The following is a 14510-nucleotide window of genomic DNA, read 5'->3' as shown; positions in this document are numbered from 1 at the left end:
CTCATGTGTTTAAATAGTCTGCGTCTCCCTTTGTCCTGTGCCGAAGTGTTTCGTCTTATGTCCGATCACCAAAGCCTGCATCATAGCTCACAGCCACAGTCTGTACTTGTAAGTCTTGTTTCCTCGTCAGAGTGATTTTTTGTTGTAACTTCTGTAGTTTAGTTTAGCATTTATAGTCTTCTGAGTAATTTGCTTTCTTGGTTTGCCTCCCTTAGGAGTGATTTTTAGTTCATATAGTTCATAGTTGTAGTGAGTCTAGCCTCCATCTTTTAGGAGAGTTTTTTGTTTCTGTCCTGTTCTTTCTATTTCTTTGTTAGCTCATTCTCCATTCGGAGAGACTTTAGTTTAAAGTTTTGTAGCCTTTTGATTTTCCTCTCTGTGAGTGATTTTGATTTTGATAATTTTAATAGATCCGTGTTTGAGATATTTTCCTCCTTTGGAGTGTTTTTTGTTTTCACTAGAGTAGTCAAGAATTCTCATAGATCAGGTTTCATAGCCCCTTTGTTTGCTCTGCATTGAGGTTGTCTTGACTCAATAAAAGTCTGCTCACTGTCATTCTCTGCTCCTGAGTCCTGTTTTGAGTTCGGGCCTGACAGTAGCCAGACTGACAGAGAGCCTTAATTCTGTTGAACCATGTATTCCTTTAGCTCTGAGCAGTAATGACTTCATGAGCTTCTTTAATGATAAAATTCTTACTATTAGAGACAGAACACACATTGGCTCCTGCAGTCAACAGGTACTGTTTTGTCTTCAAACACAGAAACCGTAGAAACTGTTATTAATCTGTCACAGTTTTAAACTGTTTATCACCTGTCAACCTTCACAAACTAATTTAAACAATTTCATCATCAAAATCATCAACCTGGATTCTAGACCCCATCCCAGCTAAGCTACTTAAAGAAGTTTTACCTTTAATTGACTCTTCCTTATTAGACATGATCAATCTGTCTTTATCAACGGACTACGTACCACAGTCCTTTAAAGTAGCTGTAATATTTCTGTCTCTCTCTCTCTCTGACTGCATTTCTCTCTCTCTCTCTCTCTCTCTCTCTCTCTCTCTCACCCAACCGGTCAAGGCAGATGGCCGCCCACCCAGAGCATGGTTCTGCCTGAGGTTTCTGCCTGTTAAAAGGAAGTTTTTCCTCACCACTGTTGCCAAGTGCTTGCTCATGAGGGAATTGTTGGGTCTCTGTAGATGTAAGAGCTTGGCCTGTAGCAGCTCTATATGGAAAGTGTCCTGAGACAACTTCTGTTGTGATTTGGCACTATACAAATAAAATTGAATTGAATTGAATTGAATTGAATTGAATTGAATTGAATTGAATTGAATTGAATTGAATTGAATTGAAAATTGAATTGAAGGATCTGCTGTTAACATCTTAGCGCCAGATACCACAGCACACCTTCAGGGGTCTAGTGGAGTCACAAGGCACAACACAATATTAGGCAGGTGGTCATAATGTTTTGATTGATCGGTGTATATTCATGTTACAATGACAAGTTCAGAATCAGAATCAGAAATCCTTTATTTATCCCCGAGGGGAAATTGCTTTTGTTGCAGTGCTCCTTACAAAGTTAGAATTAGAATAAAATTAGAAAGAAAGAAAGAAAGAAAAGAGAGAGAACTATATATATCAAAAGCAAATATAAAAACAAAATATTTATATTGAGAATATATATATAAAACAAAATATACCACAAAATATAGAACAGAATATAAAGCAATATATGTATATATACTGAGAAAAACGGATGTGCAAAGTTGAATTTGGCTACAAAAGGATGTGCAAGTTGAATTTGGAAAAAACAGTATATACAACAGGATGTGCAAAGTTCAATCGGTCAAATATGTAACAGCATGAGTGAAAAGTCCAAGGGCCATTCAGAGGGAGGAGTTGTATAGGTTGATGGCCACAGGCAGGAATGACTTCCTGTAGCCTTCAGCCCTGAGTTTTGGTGGGATGAGTCTCTTACTGAACGTACTCCTGTGCCTGGCCAGCACATCATGAAGTGGGTGTGAGATGTTGTCCAAGATAGTCTGTAGCTTAGTCAGCATTCTTCTCTCTGACACCACCGTCAGAGACTCTCCATCCCCACAACGTCACTGGCCTTGCGGATCAGTTTGTTGAGTCTGTTGGCGTCTGCCATCCTCAGCCTGCTGCCCCAGCACACAACAGCATAGAGAATAGCACTTGCCACCACAGACTCATAGAAAATCCTGAGCATAGTCCGGCAGATGTTGAAGGACCTCAGTCGGAGAGGACTCTGGCCCTTCCTGTAAAGAGCATCAGTGTTCTTTGCCCAGTCCAGTGTATTGTCAATATGTACCCCCAGGTACTTGTAATCCTCCACAATGTCCACACTGACCCCCTGGATGGAAACAGGGGTCACCTGTGCCTTGGTTCTCATCAGGTCAACTACCAGTTCCTTAGTCTTTGCAACATTTAGTTGCAGATGGTTCTGCTCGCACCATGTGACAAAGTTGTCCAAAGCAGCCCTGTACTCATCCTCATCACCCTTGCTGATACATCCAATTATCGGAGAGTTATCAGAAAACTTCTGAAGGTGGCAGGTCTCTGTGCAATAGTTGAAGTCCGTGGTGTATAGGGTGAAGAGGAAGGGAGAGAGAACAGTCCCCTGTGGAGCCCCAGTGTTGCTGACCACTCTGTCTGACACACAGTGTTGCAGGCGCACATACTGTGGTCTGCCAGTCAGGTAGTCCACAATCCAGGACACTAGGGGGGCATCCACCTGCATCGCTGTCAGCTTGTCATCCAGTAAAGCTGGACGAATGGTGTTGAATGCACTGGAGAAGTCAAAAAACATAACCCTCACAGTGTTCGCCAGCTTGTCCAGGTGGGCGTAGACACGGTTGAGCAGGCAGATGATGGCATCCTCAACTCCAAGTCGGGGCTGATAGGTGAACTGGAGGGGGTCCAAGAGTGGCTTGACCATGGGCCGGAGCTGCTCCAGGAAGAGTCTCTTCAGGGTCTTCATGATGTTGGAGGTCAGTGCCACAGGTCCGTAGTCCTTGGAGGCCCTGGGCTGTGAAGTCTTTGGCACAGGAACAAGGCAGGACGTCTTCCACAGCATGGGGACCCACTGCAGACTTAGGCTCATGTCGAAGACATAGTGAAGAACTCCACACAGCTGGGGGCACTGGCTTTGAGCACCCTGGGGTGCTGTTACTTTCTTTGGGGTGGTATGGTGGTACAGTGGAAACTGCTGCCTCACAGCTACAGAAGGTCCCGGGTTTGATTCCCATGTCTTCCACCATGCCTTCGGTGCCTGCTGCCCCGTATCTCGAGGAAAAGGGCCCTTCTGTGTGGAGTTTGCATGTTCTCCCTGTGTTCACCTGGGGTATCCTCCATAAAAAAACCCACTAAAAACATGCAAGAAGATCACTGCCTGACAAAATGGTGACAAAAAGAACTGGGTCCCCGGGCGCCACTGTTGGCTGGCAGCCCACTGCTCCTGGTCTGCCGTGGAGGAAGGACTGACCAAGGATGGGTCAAATGTGGAGAAATAATTTCACAAGAAGCATGGCGTGTGCATGCAGTGTGCATAGTGATGTGATGTGATGTGATGTGATGTGATGTGATGTGATGTGATGTGATGTGATAAATAAAGTACATCTCTTCTTCTCTGACACCATCAGGGCCTGGAGCCTTGTTTGAGTGGAGTCTCATTAGCTGTCTTCTCACCTGGTCAGCAGTGTGGAGGTAACAGGTGGGGGAGTGGTTAATAGTGGTTGTCCAGGACAGGCAGCAGAGGAGTTGGAAGGGGGATGAGCCAGGCCTGCAGTGTCAAATCTATTAAACAGATCCGATAATGGCATGTGAAAACTCCCTGGACAAATAATATGGCCTAAGCCCGACAGCCAACAGTTCAATGTCCGGGCAACAGATACGTTCCTTGATGGTAATGTGACCAGGATTACACCATTGGTTGTTGACTAGAATGGCAATCTCCCCTCCTTTACGCTTACCGCTCTCGGTGCAATCCCAGTCGGCCTGAACAGTCTAAAAGTCACTGATGGAGACGTTGTCGTCGGGTATGTCCTGGTGCAGCCATGTCTCTGGAAAACACATCAGACTGCACTCCCGGTATTCCCTCTGACTCCTGATGAGTGCTGTTAGCTCATCCGCCTTATTTGCCAGTGACCTCACGTTGCCCATGATGAAAGAGGGGAGACATGGCTTATATCTCCTCTTCCCCATAAATCTCCGTTGTCTCGACCCAGCTCTTTTCCTCCGGTGTTTCTGTTCTTTCCCTGCATCCTCTGTGTGTTTTCCTCCAGATTTCAGCGGGGATCTCTGATGTTTTGGCCAACAAGCCGGCCGGCCTCAGCGCGATCAGCTGATCTCTGGAGTAAACAATGCGGCCATGAAGTCTCTGTGCATCAGTGCTGTGTCGCAGTGAAAGTAGCAATTCCGTAACGAAGAAACAGACCAGAACTGTCCCAACCAACATGTTTAGAAAGTGCACAGCTTCAAGATGTAAGTCATAAAAATACACCCAGTAAAAGTAAAAAATAAAGCGAAAAAGTTTTAGAAAACTAAGAAAACAAACAGGAGCGACTGCAATAGGCTGCACGCACGGTCGGTACATGCGCACAGACGCTGACCAATCAGAGAGTGTGCTGGGGTTAGCAGTACAGGCTCTTCACTGGCGTGAGTGAAAGTGATGGGATGAGAATTAATAATGGCTTCCACTTCTGTCAATACTGTTTCAATTTCCTCATACTGCTTTTCCGATCACTTTACGCAAACAGATTTTCATTGACCTCACCATTCTCTCTCACATGCCTTCCCACCAGGCAGCTTTTTCCACAATGAATTTCCAGATGATTCGTTTTTTTAAGCGAATAATTCCTGTAACTCTTTTGATGACAGGGAATTCCACTCTTTTTGTGCCCCTTTAAAGGTTTTTGCATTGTCTGAATATGCTATTTTACAGAGTCCTCTGCACGCCACAAAACGTCTAAAGGCCAACAAAAACTTTTCTGGTCAAATCTGTCACTAACTCAAGATGATTAGCTCTCGTGACTGTGCAGGTGAAAAGGGCAATATGAATCTTTTCTTGGGATTTGGTGTACAGGGGGCCAGCAAAATCTACTCCGGTGATTTCAAATGGAGGTGCTTCCTCAATGCACTGCTCAGGCAAAGGAGTAGAAATCTGCTGAGCTGCAATAACCTCAGATTTATGGCAAATCAGAAATGCATGCAATTCTTCTTGTCAGTTGTCATCCTTTTAAAACCAGAATCTCTCTCTTACTTGATTGAAAGTGTTTTGTAAACCAGAATGGAGCACCAATTGGTGACATTTTTTCAATATCAACTTGGAAAATGTCGCGTTTGCAGGAAGGATGCGGGGATGCTTTTGCTAAAACTTTAAGCCGCTCATTTGTAGCCTGCCTCCTAATCTCAAAGTTCCCATTTCATCCAAAAAGGGACTCAAAGGCTTGACCTTTGACTGGATTTTTATTTCTTGACCTCTTCTTAACTGATTAATTTCTTCACTCTTTTTTAGTTTTGCTCTGACATCGTAAAGGAATCATCTTATCCAGGCAGTTACACATAACACTCGGTTGAGATCACTTTGATTTTTCATTTCCAAAGTTTCTCTTTTCTTTGGGTTTTCAAAACTAGTTAAACTGGAAGTTTCAACAGCAGCCATATTTTCTTTAATAACGTCATCATCTTCATTTGCTTTGACATTATTTTTACAGTGATTTATTTGTCTTTCTTTGAGCCAATCGGGTCTGGTCCACCAAAGAGAACTGTCACATAATTTATTGATGTTTATTCCTCTTGCAACATCCGCAGGATTTTCATTACCGCTGCAGTAGTTCCACTGTGCAGGTTCTGTGAGACTTTGGATTTCTCTGACTCAATTCTCCACAAAAGGTTTCCACTGTTTGGCTGTACTCTTTATCCAGTGCAAAGTTATCGTTGAGTCACTCATACTGACTGAGTCTAGCTGCAATTAAAGCACCAAGCAGTTCAAGTCTAGGTAACGTAACTTTCTTAAGGGGAGCTACTCTAGTTTTAGCTGTGATAAGAGTCACTGTGCACTCACTACTTTCAGGAATGATTTTCAGGTAGGCAGCTGCACAGTAGGCACTCTCACTCGCGTCACTGAAGATGTGCACTTCATAACATCGGGGAATACATCGGGGAATACTTATTTTTTGGATGTCAGGTAATTCTGCACACCACTGTTGCCAAAGATGAAGCAGATCCTCAGACAGCTCACTTTCCCATTCAAGTCCACGTCCCCACATTTGCTGGAAAAGACATTTTACTCTGGATCAATGATGCACGCAGCAGCTTGTGACACTCAAAAAATCTCCACTCTAGACAAAATCCATCAAATTACTCAGCTCAAGATGAAATCATCTTGTTTGGTTCTCCATGTCAGACTGACTGACTGAATGAATGACTGTGTTTTCCATTTTTTCATCCCAGTTTTCTCAGCTCTCCAGAATTGGTGCTCCATTTACACAGGTTCATTCCTGCTTCTTTTAGGATGCTTCGGGCTTGCAAAGAGGTCTGCGGCTGCTTCTACACTGGGAGTGCTACAGATCAAATCATCTACATACAGACACTTATCAAGAGTAGATGTCACAGTGGGATGTTGTAGTTCTTTTTTTCAGATGGTGTCGTATGGTCACTGCCAACTGGAAGGGACGATACTGCTAACGATGCTGCTCATAAAGTGGCACATTGGTTTTTAGGAGTTTGATTAGAATGGGGCACAGACAACTCTCATTGAAGCCAGACTACAGATCTGAATTTCACAGTTAAAATACAAATACTCGAGTGCTCTAATGTCACTGGCATTCTTAACAGTATTTAGATTTAAAAGTTTGGCCATATGTGCATTAATCACCAAATCTTTTCTACCGAATCTATTCTGTAGAAGCTGAACAGCATAATTGGCGTCAGTTAATGGCAATCCTGCAACAACATTAGTGGCTGCACCAGTGAGATATGATCTTAGATAACTAAATTTTTCTGTTTTGGTCAGGTTGGGATTACTATTTATTATCCGTGTCAAACTGTCCCCAAAAATACGGCCACTGACTTATATCTCCTTCATATTTTTCGATGACAAGTTTTGGCAGCTCCACATTATTACGCATGGGATCTGATTCAAATGACACTGTAGACACTGCATCATTTTGCGCTCTCCTGAACGCTCTTCTTAATTTCATCTTTCTCAGTGTTGTATGTTCTTAGTACTCCAAAACTCTTGAAATCTCCTCTTCCAAATCATCATTTTTCGTTACTTCCTCCACTTCTTTGTCTAATTTTTCCAAACATTCGTCCTTTCCTTTAATAGATCCAGCAACTTTTCCAAAACATCAGCATCAATTCTTGATTTAGAAAGTTCATCATCAATCTTACTTTTGTCAGAAAACTTCTCCTCTTTTTAAGACGATCCATTTCAGCGATTGTTCTTCTTTTCGGTCTCCCTGATTGTCAAGCAAACTACTGAACGTTTCGTTCTTTCATTCTTTCATTCTCCCATTCCCGGGTTTCGGCACCAAATTTTGCATTGTTGGTCGCCCGTCATGCAAAACATGCTTGCGGACAGTGGCAGTCAGAGGAGGCAATACATCAAATACGATAGCACATCTACGGGAGCACCACCCTTTGCTATATGCTAAATTCACGGTAAAGTTACCACCCTTAGCCTCTGGCATTAGTGAAATGAGCTTGTTACTGAGGCAGATATGGTGACTTGTATGCTAAGAACTTTTTTTGTTTTGTTTTGCTAAGATGGATAACACCAGTTAGTTTCCTCTCTGACGCAAAGAGGTGGTTTTGCTCCCACTGATCTCTCTCTCACTTTTTCCTGCAGTGCGAGTGCCGAGGGGCGGGGCAATCTCCTGGAGCACTGGTTCTCCTGGCACACCTGCAGCTTGTTCTGCCTAATTCAGCCGGCTTCATATGCCACCCTCTCTTTGTCTCCAGTGCCGGATTATTCTCTCTGCTTCCCGCAAGTGATGCGCTGTCGGAGATCTTCTGCCCCTCGTCACGAGTTAGCCCTCCAGTGTTTGTTTTCTCGAGTTAATAAGTTTTCGGTGCCTTTGCTACCCTTTTTTGTTAGACTTTGTTCCTGACCTTTTCCTTGGTTGAATGTGATTTTCTGTTCGGAGTTTTTAGTTGATACTTTTTCCAGTGAGTATTTCTGTTGATACTTTGTTCCTACTGTCGTTCTTGAAGAACTGATTTTCTTTTGCTACTTTTGTCAATAAATCTTCATTTGTTCATCACCCTCTGCAACTGGGTCCTGGCATCCTTTGTCTGGCCATAACAAGGGCATCCGCATCAAAAGCTGAAGGTCAGCCCACAATTCAGCAAACATTTGAGAAACAAGTCACCTATGCACCCACATCAAAGCATGCTAAAGACCCAGGCAGACAGGAGCTTGTGGCATTTAATGGCAAAAGACAGTGATGTGCAAACTTTGGAGAGGGCCTGCCAAGTCCTGAGGTCTCTCAATGACTTTAATTCAATTCAATTTTATTTGTATAGCGCTAAATAACAACAGAAGTTGTCTCAGTACACTTTCCATGCAGAGCTGGTACAGGCCAAGCTCTTTTATCTACAGAGACCCAACAATTCCCTCATGAGCAAGCACTTGGCGACAGCGGCGAGGAAAACAGGCAGAAACCTCAGGCAGAACCAGGCTCTGGGTGGGTGGCCATCTGCCTTGAGCGGTTGGGTTAGATTTACTTGGCTCTGAAACAAATACCACCCTCTCATCTTTGAAGCCTGTTATGGAACACATCACAAATGAAAAAGGTAATGATGAATGATCTGCAACAACGTTACTCCTGTGAGAAATCAAGAAGGTGACTGACATCACTTGCTTCACTGATCCCCGTTTCAAGGACAACTTTAATCAAAACAAGGATGATGTCATCAGGTGTGCTGAAGAGGAGGCTGTGAACCTGGCAGACACAATCTCACTGCACCTCAAGAATCACCTACAGCCACTGCTGATCAAGAACAGGGAACCAGCACTTCCACCACCACTGCCCCCTCTGCTGCCACAAAGGAGAAAGACAAATCTCTGTCTTGCTTGCTGAAAAAATTACATCAGCAAAAAAAAAAAGGTGACGCTGAAGATGCCTCCCCAAAAAGAGAGTGAAAGTGGAGATTAAACAGTATTTGTCTTACAGTCCCATATCCTCTGATGCTGACCCACTGGCATGGTGGAAGACACATGTGGAAGAGTTGCCTCTCCTTGGCAGTGTAGTGAGAAAATTTCTCTGCATCCCAGCCACCAGTGTGTCCTCAGAGAGGGTGTTCAGTTCTTGTGGGCACATCCTCTCACCTCAATGCTCCAAGCTAAACCCAGGGAAAGTGAACATGCTCACATTCCTGCATCATAACTTGGACCGAGAGAAATGTTTAGTAAGTGAGCAAGTTTCCAAAAAATGTTTAGATTCAGTTTTAAGCTCCTGCTTGCATTTATTTATTTATTTCTATCTATCTGAGAAGTGTTTTTACTTTTTTCAGTTATTTAAGTTCTGATCTAGAGCCACTGGTTTAGTGATTTGCATTTATTTGCATTTTGTGTTGTTTTTCCACTAAAAATAATTTGTGTGGTTTAGCCTCAGTTGAAGGACTGCATGAAGGACTGCATTTATCTTTTTATTATCTATTTTTTACTTAGAAAGAATCCAGATATTTGTTTATTATTATTTATTTTAAATACATATTTACTAATGTTCCATCATGGCTATATTGTGAATGAATGAATGCTTTATTTCGGTTTAAAAACAAAAAATAAAATCATGTTTTTACAAAAGAATTTATCAGATAGCAACCGAAAAAGGAGTAGGCTGAAGCCCCAAGGCTTATTTTTGCCTATCCTATACCATCAGAGGATTAACTGAATAATTCACAATAAAACATCAGTACTAGTACATCATTACAAAACACATGATAACTTAAACAGAAAAAATGAATTCAAATCATCAAAATGAATTCAATCAAATTTCATTGTAACTTTTGATAATATTAGATTTTAAAGTCTTCTTGAAGACTAACATAGAATTACACATTTTTATTTCATCGTTCAGTCCATTCCATAATTTTACACCCAAAACTGACACACATCTGTACTTTAGATTAGTTCTGACTTTGTGAGTTTCAAACATTAGCAACCCCTTTAAGTTATAAACCACGTGCCTTAGCTTGAACATTTTTTGAATACAAATGGGAATTGTCTTAATTACCACTCGAAACATAATTTCTAATGTTTTTGAATATACAATGTCCAAAAATTTTAATGTGTGTGATCTTAAAAAGCTGATTTGTAGAATCACGGTATCCAACTCCATTTATTATCCTAATATCCCTTTTCTGCAGTTTAATTATTGGATCTAGGTTCGTTTTGTGTGTATTTCCCCAAATTTCAGCACAGTATGTCATATAAGGCATCACAAGTGAACAGTACAGCAAATGAAGGCAGCTCTTATTCAGTAAATCTCTTGTTTTGTAAAGAATAGAAATAGACTTGGATAATTTCTGTTTTACGTGTTTTATGTGAGGCTTCCAACAAACTTTATCATCTATTATTACTCCCAAAAACTTAGTTTCATATACTCTTTCAATTTCAACATTGTTTAAATTCTTGTTTCACCTCAATGTTAGTCCCTTTACCATAAAACAACATAAATTTAGTTTTACTTTCATTTAGCGATAGTTTATTTAAAGCAAACCATTTGTTTAACTTCATCAATTCTATTTCTACAGTTTTTAACAACTCCTTTATGTTCCCTCCAGATTGAAACCTATTATTTAAGTAACTTAGTAACCAAAGTTGTGCTATACCTCTTATGCCATACCGTTCACATTTCTGTAGAAGTAAAGAGTGATCGATCGTATCAAATGCTTTACGCAAATTAATAAACACACCTCCTCCAAACTGCTTATTATCTACAACTGTTGCAATGTTGCAAAAACAGGCAAATGATCACTTACATCTGTCACCAACAGTCCACTATTTATATTCCCATCAGTTATATTTACAAAAATATTATCAATCAAAGTAGCACTATCCTTAGTTATCCTGCTGGGCTTTAAGATCAATGGATAGAAACCAAAACTAAACATAGTATCAATAAATTCAGCACTTTTCTTATGATCATTTGACTTTAGTAAATCAATGTTAAAGTCACCACAAACAAAAGTCACCTTCTCTTTATGTTTTTCAAGTATTTCCAAAATCTTTGTGTTAAAATAATCAATGCAGGATCCTGGTGTGCGATAAATGCAGCTAATTGATATGCTTTTGGCTCTTCCCACCTTAATTTCAATGGTCAAACATTCCATCAGATCATCAATTACAGCTGTCATGTTACTGATAACTTTACATTTGAAACCCAAAACTACAAATATAGCAACACCCCCTCCCTTTCTATTCACTCTGTTTTGCCAAAACATTTCATATCCCTCTTGTCCATCCTCCAGCTCTTTATCATTACTCAATCACGAATTTTTTTTTTTAATATTTTATTGTTGTGCCATGCGTCTGCTCAGTGACTGTTTTGTTTCCCCATTATATAAGTCTGTGCATTCCTCACTGCACTGGACTGCATATACCAGATTGTTCTTCTGAGTATGAGGTGTCTGGTCCGGCATGGCACAACACAGAAGGGCTAACTCTTCAGGTCTAGACTCAGCTGTTTACCTGTACCTCAAGAAGGAAGCACACTCCTTTGAGGATAAAAAATGTGCATATTCTGGACAGAGAAGACAGATGGTTTGAAAGAGGAGTGAGAGAAGCCATCTATGTCAAGGTTGAAAAACCATCTCTGAACAGAGGGGGAGGTCTGAGACACCACCTATCTCCCACATACAATGCTGTCCTTTCATCTCTTCCAAAGAGATTCAAAAACTTAGCCTCTGAAAATAAACAACAACGCCATTCACACATGGCTCAAGGAGCCTCCCAATGACAAGAATGGGACACTAACGAGGCAGACGACTGTCGTTGACACCCAAGGGTCGCACCCTACCCCGCCTTAATGGGGGATCGTTTGCCTCACAATAGAGTGATACCATCCTTGGTTTTGGGGGTTGGCCTCACTCAGAGGATAAATACTTGAATCTAACACCATTTCATCGGACTAGAGCTGTCCTATCTAGTCTGGTGCGCATGAACTGATGAAGCCTGCTCGGATGAGAGGCGAAACGTCTTCTATGACAAACTGACAAAGTCCAGTTGTGAACGATTCAATGCCCTGAAGCTTACAATGACCTGGATGAATGAGAATATTCACAGGCATTTTCAAAATTACACATTTTAGAGTTGTAATCATAATACCTTGAAAGATGCCTGTGAATATTCTCATTCATCCAGGTCACTGTAAGCTTCAGGACATTCAATCGATCGCAACTGGACTTTGTCAGATTGTATATTGTAATACCGTGAAACCGTCATATTTTTGCTTAAGGTTATCATATCTTCAGAATCTCATACTGGCCCATGCCCACATACGACTGTACCATTGAGCTTCAGCCCAGCTCATCTCCAAACAGGGGATGTCTGTATTCTCTGTAAGCACCCAAGAGAGTTGCCATTGAAAGCTACATAAATGATTCATCATCTGACCATCGTCTTCACCAGCAAGGGCAGGCTCCTTCTTTGTAGGAAAGAACGGTGGATCACTGAGACCATGCATCAATTCAGGGTCTGAATATCATCACCATAAAGAATTGCTATCCACTCCTACTCCTCTCATCCGCCTTTTAACTACACCAAGGTGCCACTATGTTCACTAAATTAGATCTCTGCCTACCACCTGGTTTGCATTCGGGAGGGAGACGAGTGGAAAACAGCCTTTAACACTCCAACTGAACACTATGAATACCTGGTGATGCCCTTCGGACTTACTAATGCCCCGGCTGCGTTTCAGGCTCTGATAAACGACATCCTCAGAGACATGCCAAAATGCTTTGTGTTTGTCTACGATGATTACACTCATCTTCTCATGATCACAGGGGGAACACATTCATCATGTTCAGACCTTCCTGCAGTGCCTTCTGGAAACTTCACTTTTTGTCAGAGCTGAGAAATTTGAGTTCCACGCCCCTTCAGTCTCCTTTCTGGGGTACATCATCGCCAAAGACAGAATCTGGATGGACCCAGCTATGATGCCCTCTCCCGTCAGTTCCAAGTTAGGGAGGAGAGCACCACCAAGACCACTCCCATCCTGCCTGCTTCCAACCTCATAGCCCTTGTCACCTGGGAGATAGAGGAAAGGGTGAGATCTGCTGCAGAGAACCAGTCCAGCCCCAGCACCTTCCCCCAGAACTGCTTATTCATCATTCACCCTCAGAACTTGCACTCAGACGTCCTCTTGTGGGGGCACTCCTCCAAGCTTACTTGCCATTCTGGAATTTAGCGGATCCAAGATGTACTATGTCAACAGTTTTGGTGGCCATCACTGGAGGAGGACATCAAGGGTTTTGTCAACGCATGCACAGTCTGCAACTGATACAAGCCATCCCATCAGTCACCCGCTGGCTTCCTCCAACACCTTCCTATCCCACACCATCCTAGGTCACACACCTAGACTTTGTCGTTGGACTTGCTCCTTCCCAGGGCAACACAGTCATTCTGACTATTGTGGATTGTGGACAGTAAGATGGCTCATTTCGTGTCTCTCCCCAAACTAACCCTCTGCTAAAGAGACCGCTGAACTGGTACTGCAATATGTTTTCCGACTACATGTGCTCCCAGCTGACGTGGTATCAGATAGGGGGCCCCAGTTTGCATCAGTGTTCTGGAGGGAATTCTGCAGCCTACTGGGGGCCATGACCAGCTTATCATCCGGATTCCATCCTCAGTCCAACAGCCAAATGGAACGGATGAACCAAGAGATGGAGATTGCGCTGCCTTCTTCCTGGTCACAGCAAATCCTCCAGGTAGATTACGCTCACAACTCACTCACCAGCTCTGCCACAGACCTATCACCCTTCCAGTGCATATGGCTTCCAGCCCCCGCTTTTTCCTGCACAGGAGAGAGAGGTCTCCTGTCCTTCCGTTCAGAGGTTCATTCACTGCTGCCACCGCACTCGGTTCCAAGCTAGATCCTCTCTCCGTGCGTCCGGTCTTTAAACCACCAGCACCAACCATCATGACTGATTCATCCTACATGGATATGAAAAGACTTTATTGATCCCACACTGGGGGAATTCACTTGTTACAACAGCAACAATTAAAAGGAGCGATAGAGAAAAAGAGCATGTACAACAAACATACAAATTAAATCAACTATAGAGGTTTTGTACATTGTATACAAAACAGTATAAACAATATTGCCTTGTGAAGAATGGCTCACAGTAGATTTTCAATTGCACATCAGCAAAATAGGAATAATAAAATACAGTGGCATATTTGGGCTATTGCACAGTAAAATAGACAACACCACATCACACCATTTGACAAAGTAGATGATGACCTCCCTGTATTCCATGGGG

At 42.4% G+C, this 14510-nt stretch overlaps 3 protein-coding genes across 3 annotated transcripts in view; 1 reads left to right on the top strand and 2 right to left on the bottom strand.

Moving 5' to 3' along the window:
• tmem68 (transmembrane protein 68) overlaps positions 1–14510 on the bottom strand; it is a 369137-nt gene that overhangs the window by 101960 nt on the left and 252667 nt on the right. The window lies entirely within an intron of this gene.
• The window catches only part of cntnap2b (contactin associated protein 2b), a 159255-nt gene that overhangs the window by 25020 nt on the left and 119725 nt on the right, over positions 1–14510 (bottom strand). The gene's annotated exons all lie outside the window — the stretch shown is intronic.
• The window catches only part of xkr4 (XK related 4), a 350180-nt gene that overhangs the window by 243633 nt on the left and 92037 nt on the right, over positions 1–14510 (top strand). The gene's annotated exons all lie outside the window — the stretch shown is intronic.

Source organism: Chaetodon trifascialis, chromosome 11 (assembly GCF_039877785.1).
Source record: "Chaetodon trifascialis isolate fChaTrf1 chromosome 11, fChaTrf1.hap1, whole genome shotgun sequence".
NCBI classification, from domain to species: domain Eukaryota; kingdom Metazoa; phylum Chordata; class Actinopteri; order Chaetodontiformes; family Chaetodontidae; genus Chaetodon; species Chaetodon trifascialis.
This window is presented reverse-complemented; position numbering and strand designations above follow the sequence as displayed.